Source organism: Symphodus melops (genome assembly GCF_947650265.1).
Source record: "Symphodus melops genome assembly, chromosome: 13".
In the NCBI taxonomy this organism is placed as follows: domain Eukaryota; kingdom Metazoa; phylum Chordata; class Actinopteri; order Labriformes; family Labridae; genus Symphodus; species Symphodus melops.
This window is the reverse complement of record NC_136703.1, coordinates 14,265,964-14,279,828: the sequence shown is the minus strand read 5'-3', so window position 1 is coordinate 14,279,828 and position 13,865 is coordinate 14,265,964. Positions and strand designations below refer to the sequence as shown.

The following is a 13,865-nucleotide window of genomic DNA, read 5'->3' as shown; positions in this document are numbered from 1 at the left end:
TGTGTTGACTTTTTGCATCCTGCAGCAGGAGGTGATCTGCATCTCCTCGCTCAGACTCACTTTGCTTTTAGCCACAACAAGCCAATATCAAAGTGCAAGCAGACCTGTCATTTAACCCCCTCATAAAAAAAAACACTTGAACACCACACAAGGCGCACAGAGGCAGCCACTTTATTGTGGCTCAAATTAAATCCTAAATGCTCTAATTTGTGATTAGAAACCAGTCTACTTGGTTTTATGTCCTCGTGACAACAGTAAAGATAACACAAACTATACAATGCAAGTTATTGTGCCTCCCTGGGATTAGCAAAGATTATGTTAACAGTGGTTGCTGTGAAAATATTCAAAATAAGGAAGGACAATAATAAAGGCAAGCTCATCAGCGTTTCTCTTTGAAGAGACATCAAAAAAAAAAAAAGAGATGTGAGGGATTGTTTGCACTCTCATTTACACCAGTTTAAACAGCACCCCATAAGGCCACAGACAGCCTGTCAGCTTGACTTTTAACCTGCAGCTATAACTCAGCCTCCAATCTAAAACGCAACACGCTGTTAAACCTTTCCAGCTGAGACGATGTTCACACTGGCATTTTGCCACTGGTGGAGTGTTTGAGGGACGGAAAATAGCTATTTCTTGTTCCTACTGTATATTACACAATCTCAGAAATATTGCATGAGAGTATTTTAAAAATAAGTTTTCCACATCAGGTCCACATCACTCGCTTTATCAGCACATTATGAATCATTTTATCTTAAGATGACTGAGGAGAGAAAAATAACCTTCTGTATTTCTTCTATATATATTTTTTATGACTGACTCATATTTCCATATTTATTGGCGTGTTTTTGTCATCAAAATCTGAACAAACTTGTAAAAAAAAAAAAAAGGTCCAAATGAACTAAATAGCAAACCCTAACAGAGCTGGTACTGTAGGGGAAAGTGACGCAAAGACGTACATCGGAGGCCTTCGACGTTATCTGCTCCATAAATCCCGAGCAGCAGAAAAGAGCAGTAACATGCATACCAGATGTCCAGAATTACAGGAGGAATGTGTCCTGTTTACAGAATCCCTTTATACCAGTACATTTTCTCTCTTGTCTGACCCCCAACCTGCTCCCTCTCCTCCTCCTCTGCCCCTCCAGGGAGACATTTTAGTCTGAAGAAAGGTCAGACTAGGAAGGGAAGAGTATTACCTCTCATAGCCTCTTAAATATAAAATAACATACTCAAACTAACTTATTATTTCATGTTAGGTGCTTTGGTGCTACTGCAGGAAAAGGATTGTTCAACTATTAAATTAGGAGCAGATAGACAATCATTTAAATCGATAAAGCAATTTGGTTAATGTTGTTTGTTGTATAAATGATAAATATATTCTGGTTTCAGCTTTTCAAAGGTTCAAATTTACGGTTCTAATTTTCATTCAGAGTCAGACAAAACAAGACGAGGATGAAGAGGATACAATTGACCTCGAGAAACCACTTATTTTTTTCTTTAATGGACAAAAATATGAATCACTTAAGTATGAAGGATAAGTTAAGATTATTCTTTAAGGATCAAGTGGGGATGTTCACGTGTCACAGCAGTAACAAGACAAGAGGACGGGCACATGAGTGCAAATAGAATCAGAATAGATATAGATCAAATAAAACAATACGTATTTACGACTACTTTACAACAGATAAGTGTTCAGTAAACTATACAACCATTAACTGCTAAAGAAAAACAACATTCAGATATGTGGTGTATTAAGTGGCAAGTTGAACTTAAAGCGACCTGTGACAAAATGAAAAATAAGTATCTAGTATGATGTGAATAACAGTTATCAACGATCAGAAAAATAAACTGATAATAACATTTATCATTAGTTCAAGCTAGTATCAACTGTATTCAGACAAAACACTTGGGCCTTAGTCATTCACGGAAGTGCTGTTGTCATATTCATAATGTAGTAATGAATGAAAAGAAGCAATTGCACTGAGTGGATTTTTTTAATACACTCTTGATCGTGTTGCATATAGGCTTCAATTTGGATGTAAACAGTTAAAGGCTAAATGACAAATTACACCAAGATATCTGCTCCAGCATCAGTCTGGGCTCAAACCTGGCTCCTTTAGTTTAATGCTCACTCATGCATACTGAAGTGGGGCAAACAGGCAAAGAGCATGGTCGACTTTTTAAGTCTTTCTGAACGACTGTCAAGATTCACACAAACACAAAACAAGAAAAACACAAGCACAAAGATTTTCCTCCATTTAGTATAAAAAAGCTTCATCAAGTCAAAACCTGCCCAGTGATGTTTGACCTGAAGAGGATTTTAGTGAATTTAACCTTAATGAGAAGTGACAAAAAATGTAATCACACAATCAGAGTCAGTAATATAGTGTGTTCCCTTCTATTATGAGCAATGAAGACACATAAACACAGTAGTGTTTACTATGTTAACTTAGTCAGTTAGAGCCCAAGGGCATGTAAACAAATACAGGTGGGACTGTGCAGATGTGAGCAGAGCTGCAAATGTTAAGAAAACGTGTATATAAAAGGTACTGCTTGAACAAAAGACGAGAGGAAAATGTTGTTCCTGCAAAAGCAGAGGAAAAAGAGCAGAGGGGATGTTTCCTTTCTGACTAGATTTGGGTAATTTGAGCCAAGTAACCCAATTTAGCTAATTTCATTTCACTTTCTCCCACAGCGATACAATCATGCACTTCCTGTGTATATAAGAAGCTAAAAAGGCGTCGTTTTATGGGAGAAAGGGAGCAGGGTCGCACTGAAATTACCAGCCCATTTTCGGGGTTAAATACTACAGAAATGCCAAGAATGTTTGGTGGTTGTTATGAAACCATAATGCCCAGAGAATCTCTCCTCCAGTAAGGCCGTTCTTGTTTGACCTGAGAGTAGCCTGATAAACAGATTCAATGTGGAGCTTTGTTATGATTTGGTGTGCTGCCATTCCCATCCTTTGACATTCGAGCTATTTTTTTCCTCATAGAAAATCTCTAACAATGGCTGGTGGGCAGGGTCCACGACTCAGCATATGCCCCCTGGTGCTGCTGTGCAGAGCAAAATCCGGCTCCAACACAACTCCAGTACACACACACGTACACTGCAGGACCAGATAAACAGGTTTTCTATCACCATTTTCTCTGCAATAATCTGGTCCCCATTGTGAGCCAGAACAGGAGACCAGGTTTCAAGACCAAAGGAAAAATAGATTAGATTTATTTTTCTACTTACATTTTTTATTTTATTTTTTTTAAATTAAATATTGATTTAGGGCTGTTAAATTCCTTTTATTAAAGAGACATGAGAGTGGATGGAGTTTGTTTTGCCATGTTCTCTGGGACAAAAATCTGAAATATATAAACGTACAAGATTGTAGAAAGAAATACGATTGTGAGGATTAATTTGAGAGAAAATCAATCAGCATCAGTTTAGTTTAAATGATAAACTGTTTTATCGTTGTGAAAACTAAAGGTTGTTCCAAAAAGCAGATGTTTGAAGATGTTACACCCGACTCTTAGAAGGGAGTTCATAGTTTTTTGTCAATTAAAGTATAAAAGGTCAAAATATACATTTATAGTGAGCCATTGTTTAATTGCAATTCAAAGTTTAAAAAAAGAGTAAACGTTATGGACAAACAGAGGAATCCAATACACAAGGTGGGGCAAGCATGTGAAGGTGAAAGGGTGTCACAGAAGAGATTTAAGCACAGGATGACACAGGCCAACAGAGAGGGCACAAACTCTAAAACAGAGACATTTCAGCTTTCACGAAGAATGACTGAGGGTTTCAAGACTCAACAGTTAAAGTAGTTGAGAGGGGTCAGGTTTCTGGTTAAGGAGGCATGAAGAGTCAAGAAGAGCCATCAGGGACCCAGCAGAGCACTCCAGTCACGCACAGACCCCTGGAAGTGAGGGAGGGGGGCTTCAGAGTCCAGGGTCAGTGCAGATACCAGAGTCAACAGGGCAACTTCATCTGCCCCTAAACTGGACACTTTCCTAATCTGAGCTGATTTACAAGCAGCCTTGAGTTGAGTGTTTGACCCGCCGTCCAGTCAGAGGCTCCCAGAGAGACAAATGGAAAAGAGTGACAGGATGCACCCCACCCCGCCTTTCTCACAGCTTCACACTTTTCCATTAGGATAAGATAAAAAAAAAACCCTGCATTAAGCACACTGAATCACTTTGGATGAGGACACTGTCAGACAAACTGTTCCCTAAGGATGCAACAGAAGTTTCACGTGTTCAAAAAGATTGTAAGAGAAAATTTAAGTGGACTCTTTCATCAGTAACAACACAGTGGTTTCATGTGAATGCCTGAGATTTATGGAATATATTGTATACAATAAAGGTCAGAGAGTAGAGTAATCTCAATAGGATTTTAATTCAATGTCTTTTTTTTTTTTTTACTTAGTCATGTTCAAATACGCACTTGCAGCATCTAGGATTTGGTTAATATAAATGTGCAGTGGTTTATAAGCCGCTTTGAGCCTTGAATGTTGTATGCATGGGAGCAAAATAGACAAGAATAATCTAATATCAGACTGTTACACCCTACAAGTGGCCAACAAACCAAATACATTCACCCTGATCTTTCTTTTGTGCTCTATCAGTGGGCTGGAAATGCTGCGTCTCTGTTTTTGATCTACTTTGATTTGGTTTACACAGGCCAGACTTAGTTGTCATCGGCTTGGAGGGAAATGAGTGGGTGGCTAAAAGAGCTCAAAAAAGGTTGGACAGAGCCTGTGGTGGTTCAGACACTAAAAAGAGACCCAGACAGTCCTCTTTACCCCCAACAGGTCTGAGTGTCTGCTCATCAGGGCGGGGTCCAAAAAAAAAAGAAGGGACGATTACACCGCCAGCTGTTCTGCCAACATCAGCAAAAATGGTCTGAGCTACGACACACGTGCAAGAAATGGCAGGGTAATTCATTCGATTAACAAGATCATATTTCTTAATGTATTGAAGTTTCAGGTGCTTTAGTTTACACATCCAGTAGAAAATAAACATGAACAACAACCAACAGCTGGGTTAAGATGAAATATGAATTATGAGGGGAACGTAAACAGCATTCTTGTGAACATGCTCATTTGCTTTCTTGGGAGTTGAAGAAAAAAAAGGATTTCGTTTTTGTGTTTTTGTAAAAGGAGAGATATGAATCATGTGAGCTGATGCCATCACATCACATATAGCTTTAACTCATTTGAAATGCCTGTCTCTCAATGGAACTTTAAAAAACATTTTAAAAAAGAGCTAATATTTGTCTCATATATATTTTATTGGTTTTATATAAATCTACAGGAAACAGCTGGTTGGCTAAGCTTAGTACACATTCTAAATTCAAACAATTGTATAATTGTTTTGTACAATTAAAACATCTTGAATCAAAGCAAAGCTGTGGTTACTAGCTGCTTGATGTAAATGATAAATGGACTTGAGCTTAGCTTAGCTTTTCTAGTCTTCGATGTCCCCGATGATGGTAGAGGTTGCATGTAGTGAGACCATCTGAAATAACTAATTCCATTCACCACCAACAATGCAGCGGAAGCAATTCTGGTTTAAGTGTCTTGATCATGGACACATCGGACAGGTTGCTGCAGAAACTGGGAATCGAACCCTCAACCTTCCCGATAAGATACGACAACTCCACCCACTGAGTCACAGCCGCCCAGGATGTAGCTCCTTATTGAACAAAAACATGAACAATGTTGTCAATGTTCCTGTTGAACTCGAATCAGGAAGTGAATTTGCTGATAATAATGTTCCTTGGGTGACCGAATTACATCCTCTTGAATGATCTATACTCAGACTGTTTGTCACCAGTTGAGATGAGACAGAGTTATTACAATCGTTTTGTACTAAAGCCTGAGAAAAGTTACTAACCTGCTGGTGTCCTTTTTCAGATCTTTTGTGGACATTGATCCTGTGCTTCTTGATCTGCTGAGAATAAAACTGTCCTGTCCTTCATAGTTTTATATAGCTGCTAGAAGTTTAGAGACTAAGATAACAAAAAAGACATTGTTGGCCTCTTTCGGTTATCACTCTAAAGTATCAGAGGAAAAAAAAAATATCTGGCTATTTATTTACCGTGATTAAAAGCTTTAGAATATATTGTGTCAACATGCTTGATCTCTATATGACAAAGGAAAACATTTCTGTACATATTTGTGCTGATCCGGTAACAAAGGAAAATACAAGCCCAGCCAATGAGGGGGAAGATAAGGCCTGAAGGGTTTTAATGAAGGGTCTGAAGAGGGGACACAAAGCCGTGCCACTGATCCCTATCAGAAAGCAGAGCCGACAAGGAGGCAAAGAAAACATGGCGAACGTGTTGAACTGAAGGCATATAAATGGTGTAAAAAAAGGAAAGAAAAGTCAGGGGACACCCCAAGCTTCACTTTAAGATGAGAGTGTTCCTCAGGAGAAATAAGTAACACTCTACAGTCTTGCAAAAAAAATAGGAGGAGCATTGTGGTAGTGTAAATACCCTCATGACAACATGAGGTGGAGCTCATCACACTGGATGACCTGCTTCAATGACATCACTCAAAAACCCCAGTGTGATCAGACTCGGCGTATGACGGCGTCAACATTTATTTCACCAGCTTTCATTGATGAGTGTCAGAGCTTTTGTTTGGATTCCTCCTTTTCCTCTGTATTCAAACACAATGAGAGGAGACAGGATGAGAGGCCCGGCTGTTGTCGTCATGAGGCTGCAGGGACTTCCTGAACTCTCCGGGAAATTAAAAAAACTGGCTTGACTAATGTTAGGGTTGTACCAGAGCTGCTAGATGCGAAACAAGCTTGTGTTTGTTTTAACACATCCACTCTGCCATGAATGAGTTGTAGGTGTTTTTGTTTTTTTCACAGCTTCAAGGTAAACCTTCTTGGATTAAAAGCGACAGAGTGGAGTGTGGGAAAACACTGCCCCCCCCTTTCTCTGAGCAGATATCCGATCACCCTGTCGCTCTATTGTGAGGTAACCTGAACCAGGCAATCACAACAAAGCATGAGTCCTGCATAGGGACACCAGACCAGGAGGGCCTACGAGGCAGATGCTCTCTCCTGAGGTGGGGCTGAAGGTGTGTGTGTGTGTGGGGGGGGGGGGGGGGGGGGGGCAGTTAGCGGAGGGGAGAAGATGTTTTACCAACAGGCAGAGAGGTAAAGTCATCACCCCTCCCTGTCCTAGTTCATGCAAATATAATAAGACTGAGTTAAGAGCATGTTAATTGAGAAATAAACATAACAGGTGAAGTCAGTCAACTGAAACCACATTCCAAACATGTGAGAGTGTAAACATGCAGTGAGTGAAAACAATGGGATACAACAACTGATTCAAACACAGTTAACATACATCACATTCACTTTTCAAACTTAATACATGTTATGTTGATATTGGACAAAAGTACCAGATGATTGGTTATACATTTACCAAATCCTTGTTAATAATTTCACTAGAGACAGTAAAATAGAGACAATCTAAATATTTGTAAATGTCAAGTTGTAGAATCGTTTACTTGAAAATGGCCCCTTTGGGGTGCCGGTAGCTTTGTGGTTGAGTGTGCACGAACATGTACAGAGGACAAAGTCCTGTAAATGGGCAACCCTGGTTCAAATCTGACCTATGGCACCTTTCCTGCATGCCATTCCCCTCTTTCTCTCTCTCTCTCCTTGATTTCGGACTCTATCCACTTTTCCTGTCTCTAAAATAAAGGCATGAAAATTCCAAAAATGAACAAACAAACAAAATAATCTCCATTTTGACATTTGAAGAGAGGGACATTCGGTTCATAATGATGTCATCAGAGACATGCAGATAATCTTCACATTAGAGAAGCTCAACTATTCAAAGCTGAAGCAGCTTCAACTCAGATCTTACAGTAATCCCGTCCGATACTGCTTGTGATTTTTTGTTTTACGGTAACACAGTTTATAGTTGTGTTAATGTGATGTCTCTGTAGCTTCTCACTCATCCGGGCTTAACTCAGAGGGCAGATTTGGTTAAAAGTCTTGAAGACGTTTCTCCTCTGCTCTGACTCTTTAGTTCTTAATTATCTTATTTATTTATCTTAATTATCTGCTAAGCTTTAAAACAATCTTAATGCAGTCTGGGATGTAGCTTATCATCTACCCTCACATTGTCATTTCTCTCACGTTGCACAAGCCTAGATATGAGGCTTTAATTCTGCTTCAGACTCCTTCTCTTCATCTTGCTGCCTTTCTCCAGCCTGTAGCCCTCTGAAGCCTTCTCTCTTCTCCCATGAATCTACTGGACTGTGACCTCTCATTAACTGGAGAGAGAAACAACTTTCCCTTCAGTCATTTCTTTACAACACAAAACCAAATGGACATTCCACAGCTGGCAGAGGCAAGAGATAGTTTATGAAATGCCGTGTTACGCTTGATAAATCAAGGGGCACCTCCCAGAACCCATCTGCTAATCTGTTTATTTACACGATGACATATTTGGGATTGACAGCGATAATAGCTAGAGAGCGTTATAATCACAGGGTGCTTTGAGCTGAACTAAAGTTCTCTAGTTTGAGATAAAGATGAACATGTTCATCTTCTGAAGCCAGATGTTTCTGAAGCATCAAATGAAAGTGAAATTAAAACACAAAGCACAGCTTGAGGAGGACGTGACATCAGGCAATTTCCACCTGACAATTCTCTCGTCTAATTTATTTGTCTTTTTAAACAAACAGTATCGAGGAAGCATGCTCACAAATGAAGATATGACACAGCTAAGGACAAACTTATAAATACGTTGTACAAACTGATCATATTAGAGGAATTTGTTCAATCCGGTGTTGAACATCCTGTTTGTTCTCCTCTGTGTGTCCGTACATAGGCCTAGGGAAACCCCGGCCAACAGGAGTTATATACACAGGGAATGTCAGGAATGCAGGTACATGAACGCTTCAATAACTCATGCTGGCCGGGCCCGATGACACACTGCCCAGTCAAAAGATGAAGGTCAGCGAGAGACAATGTTGGAGGGGGTAAGGAGTGATGAAAATAAAATGTATAAAAATCAAAAGTAGTCAAAAACGACGACGTAAAATATAAATGAGTACAATTAAATCCTATGACACATGCCCAGTCAAAAGACGAAGTCAGAGTCAGCATGAGTCGATGTTGGACGGGGAAGAAGTGATGAAAATAAAATAAAAAGGAACAAAAACCAAAACCAACACACAATCAAAGAAGCTGAAAAATTCTAATGACAACTCCTGAATCACTCATAAGTCTTAAAAACTTCCCCTTTGTCTCCACATAAGACTTCGGTGTAAAAATGCAGAAGTAGAAGGCTTCAGACAAAAACAGAGTTATCTAAGGAAGGCTTGAGAATCATGACATGTCACTTTCTAAGTAGGTTCAAGCTATTGAACGGTCTCACTTTGGTTCTTCTGAGCATCTACGTGAAAAAAAAAGGAGTGAAGCAGCACAAAAGGCACCAGGGGATGAGGCCCCCTCTCTAAAACAACACTGACTGACAGACTCCCCATTGTACTGAGAAGGAAACCACTTCTCCAACTTAGTACAGCCGCAGTGCAGCTGCACTAAGAGCTGCATGCAAACCCCCACTGACACGCACAGATGCACATTAACACACACACACACCAAAAAATACTCACATATGCAGATAAATGACAAACACATGCCCTTCCTCTGTACATGACTACAATCAGATCTACACTCATTTCACTGATGTGAGCAAACAAAGCTTGAGTCTTGTTGCTGTATCTCAGAGATGAACACAACAAATAAACATAATTTGCACGTTCGCATCAGTACTATCTGGCTTTACATTCCATACTTTTACATTATTAGGAGTTGCTTTCTTGCTAGCAGAGAGACAGACCAAATAATATTACTTCTGTCTTTATGTCTTATGTCTTTATGTAGGCTATAAAAGGAGCCCGTAAACTACCATGTTGGCTTAGCATAAAGACTGGAATCAGCGTGTGCTAGCTAGTTGTGTACACTGTTCGATTACCAAAAATTGTGTTTTTACAGTTCATTTGTATTATTAACAAACTATTACAGTTTTAGTACAACATTTCTAGGCTGGACAGTTTCTTCTCTGGTTGATGCTATTTTTGCTAGGCTAAGCTAATTTGCTGCTGGCTTTACATTTCCGTTTACCATAAAGACAAGAGAGTTGCATCCACCTTCTTGTCTAGTTCTCAACAAGAAATCCAATAGGATAATTATCTTATTTCTTTGTGTGCTTTTTCTTCGATAAAACAGTGGGAAGATGTTGTATATCTTCTCAGTTTGGGTCTTTAACTTGACCGTTGCTCTCTAAAATAACTACATGGAGAGAAATGGAGAAGCAATAAAACTCCCCATAAAGCCTGGACCACATCGGAGAATTGTAGCCCGAGGGTGGAGAGGGCCAGGTGGACAGCCTTGTGCTGAACCCCCCTGCCTGCTCCACTGCTCTAAAATCAAGTTAACTGTGGACAAACTCCCATAATCTCTCTCTTCCTGGGTCATAGCAGTGGGTGGCTGAGCCAGATGAAGGCTACAAACTCTCAACCTTAGTGACAATTCAAACATATTTCCCCACTTTAGCGATGCATAATGTAGTGTTGGTGGGAAGGGGGGTGTTAGACATACTAAGCACATGAATAAACTACAGCTCCCATTAAACACAAAAATTATTTAAGTTGACGCACAGCTTGACTTCTTAAGAACCGCTTAAATAGCACATGTCAGACACAGCTTTCTTTAGACTTTAACCACCAAGAAACAGTGATGTCAGACAAGGCAACAGAGTCACAACGTCAGCAAGTCTGATTTTACTACCACTGACTTAACTTAGAGATCTCTCAAGAGAAAGGCTGAAACTGCAAATCGACCTATGATGCAACTTAATGTCAGTGTATAAAAGATGAGGGGAGTTGAGCAGACTCAGACAAATCATTTAAGGTAGCAATGCAATCAAGTGGTAAAAAAAAGTAGCTGGAGCCCTGACAGCTCTTAAATATGTGCGCTGTTTAAAAATGTTGGTAAAGTCATTACAACCAAGAACAGTGGCAGACCGCCAGTTCAAAGAGAATTTTCCCTCTCTGAGTTCTCTTGTGGCCTCGGCCCAGACTAGACCGCAGGAATTCATTGGTGGATTGGTTCTTGGGCGCTTTGAAAGCAGATCCCAGGCCAGACATGCACCTTTAGAAAAAGCTACTCACTCATCTTATATCATTTTCATAAGGACAAAGTCATATGGAGAAAGTTATTTTGCCCGGCAGACCCACGATGAGAGTGATTCTGGGAATGGTTAGGTAGGAAAAGCTGACTGAATGGCTGAATGAGAAGTTACACTTCCAATGGAATCACACGAAGCCAATGATAAGAAAAAGCGAGGACAAAGAGAAGGGAAAGAAACAATTATCAGAAGAAAGCTACCAAGACCCAGATATCATTTTAAATGAAAAAAAAACCATTGTGTTGTGCATAGACTGTATCTATCTGTGAGGTCTCTTGTAGGTTTATGTGTATGATTATATGAACTAATGGCATGTTCAGCACCCATAGCAGCCTCCAGGAACACACTGCTTATTGTAAAGTAAACAAACCACAACCACTGTTGGCTATAATGTAGTTTCCCCTGTAAAAGGAAGAAAGAAAAATGCCAGGCAGTTGTTTCAAGCCACAATCAACAGAGCTGAGGCGGATTCTGAGGATGCTGGACAAAAGAGACGAGAGGGAGATGATGCCTTTAGCACATGCTGCCAGTTCGAACTGACACAGGCATTTTATTAGAAGACCGCATGAAGCAGTCGAAGCTAACCCAAGAGTTTTCAGCCCCTCCTCCCCTCCCCCCAACCATCTACAGTAGAAGGGTCCTGTTAAAGTCATTAACCCAGGGATGTTACTACAGACTAGAGGCTCCTGCACCCATGACATCATTACGGCTGCTGTCAGTCCGGGGGGACGTCTGCTGTGTGCTATGTCTGAAAGAGGAGGGTAGTCCCACTACGCAGAAGCAGACACATCCGCTTACACCAGCGTGTCATCATACAGGAGCACATATGACAAAGGAGGAAAACGTACATTTCCATAAAATTGCGTGTGCACACCTTACTTTTTAAGGATGCAACTCAATCAGAAATGTCGCAGAAAAAAAGACAAAACCAAACTAAAGTCTCCCAAGCTATTTCTGGCATGTATTATTTGCAACCAGATCTATGGCCAGGCCAGACAACAAGTCCAAGACAGAAGCTTTTGATGTGCACTTTATCTCACTACAAGGGGCTAACAGGGCGGAGAGAGGAGCATTGTCTGATAAGAACACGAAAATATACAAGCATGTTGTTCTTTCCCACAAAGTAAAGGAAATCTGGAGCTATGGGGTAGGCTGGGGTGGGGTGAGAGGACTCGAAAACTTCTCCCAAAAAAACACAACTGAAATGTTGAGTCTACTGCCTCTTGCATAGGAATCATGTGCTCTGCACGGCTGAACATAATAACAGGGATTGACTTTGTGTTGCAGGCAAGTCAAACAAATGCAGACTGTATCGGTCTCTAAGCAGGATGTAAGATGATTTTTTTTTTTTTTTTACTTGATGGGAAATGTGACGTCTACAGAGCAGTACCCATCAGAACTGTGGAAAAACTTACATTCATCTTAAATGTCCCATGCAGTGAGTCACTGCATATAAAGAGACAGGACTTGAGCTGTCATCATGGTGCTTATAGTTTAGTACAGTGGAGAGTAATTGTTATAATAGCGCAGATTTAGCACAGCAGCCGTTCAGTAGGTCTTAAAAGGCCTCTTGCTGTTTCTGTCTGTTCATATGAGGGATTTCTATGTAGCTGCTGGGAAGATGGAGGCTTCACAAAGTGTTCAAGCATGACACTTTCTGAGTAATGTTGGAGAGAGCAACCCCTCTTTGCTGCTGATGCTGTAATTAAAGTATTAAACAGCTGAAAATCAAGGTTGGGTGTGGTAGAGCTGAAATGTGCAGTGAGGAGCACAAAATAAGCACCTGGAGCAAACAAAAACTAAACAGTAGTATAATGTGTACTCTCAGAACTGTTCAGATATTTATATTTCTGTTTAATTACGGGTGGAGCAGAGCACTCAATTATGTAACTCAAATACAGGCCCGAGTATAATATTGTCTGACTAAAATGTTACACAAGTAAATGTCAATAATGCAGCTCCAGTGAAGGAATTTCTACCCGGATGGAACATTTAAAAGGATAGCATCCTGGTTGAACTGCTAACACAATCCTTCAGTCCTGCAGTTCCCATCAATGTGACCTGATAGGTTGTTTGTTTTCTATGAAATGTGCTTTATTTGAACCAAAATGCAGTCTCTTTTTTAAGTTGTTGCATTATCACTCTATTGTTTCCTAGGCTGTGTGCTAAGCTCAGTTAACTACAGTGCTGTCTTCTAAAACTTCCAGCATGAATCTAACAAAGGCCAAATATTGATCACCTGACCATAACGTATTGAAATCAACTTGAGCTGAAGGGCTTCTACTGCTGATAGTTTCATGATCAATGTATGTATTATATTGTTGATTATTAGCCAGAAGTCAGAAGTCACCAGAAAGGTCTAAAATGAAATCCTCAAATGTTAGAATTTGTCAAACTATGATTTAAAACACTTAAGATTCTCAGTTAGTATCACATTATTCTACAATTCCAGACTGGCTATTTGTTTTGCTATTTTTGCTTTAAAGGTGACTAACATAAATGAGATAACAGTGTATGAATGTAAGTTTAATAAACTAAGATTTTTCCAGCCCTGTAGATGACCAACTGGAGCATCTATTTATCAAATTCTTCAAGCTTACTGTAAGTAAGCTACAAAGAACAAAAACAACAAACAAACAAAAGAAAGA

General features: G+C 39.9%; 1 protein-coding gene across 6 annotated transcripts in view; it reads right to left on the bottom strand.

The window, feature by feature from the left end:
* The window catches only part of fmnl3 (formin-like 3), a 32,761-nt gene that overhangs the window by 17,615 nt on the left and 1,281 nt on the right, over positions 1-13,865 (bottom strand). The gene's annotated exons all lie outside the window — the stretch shown is intronic.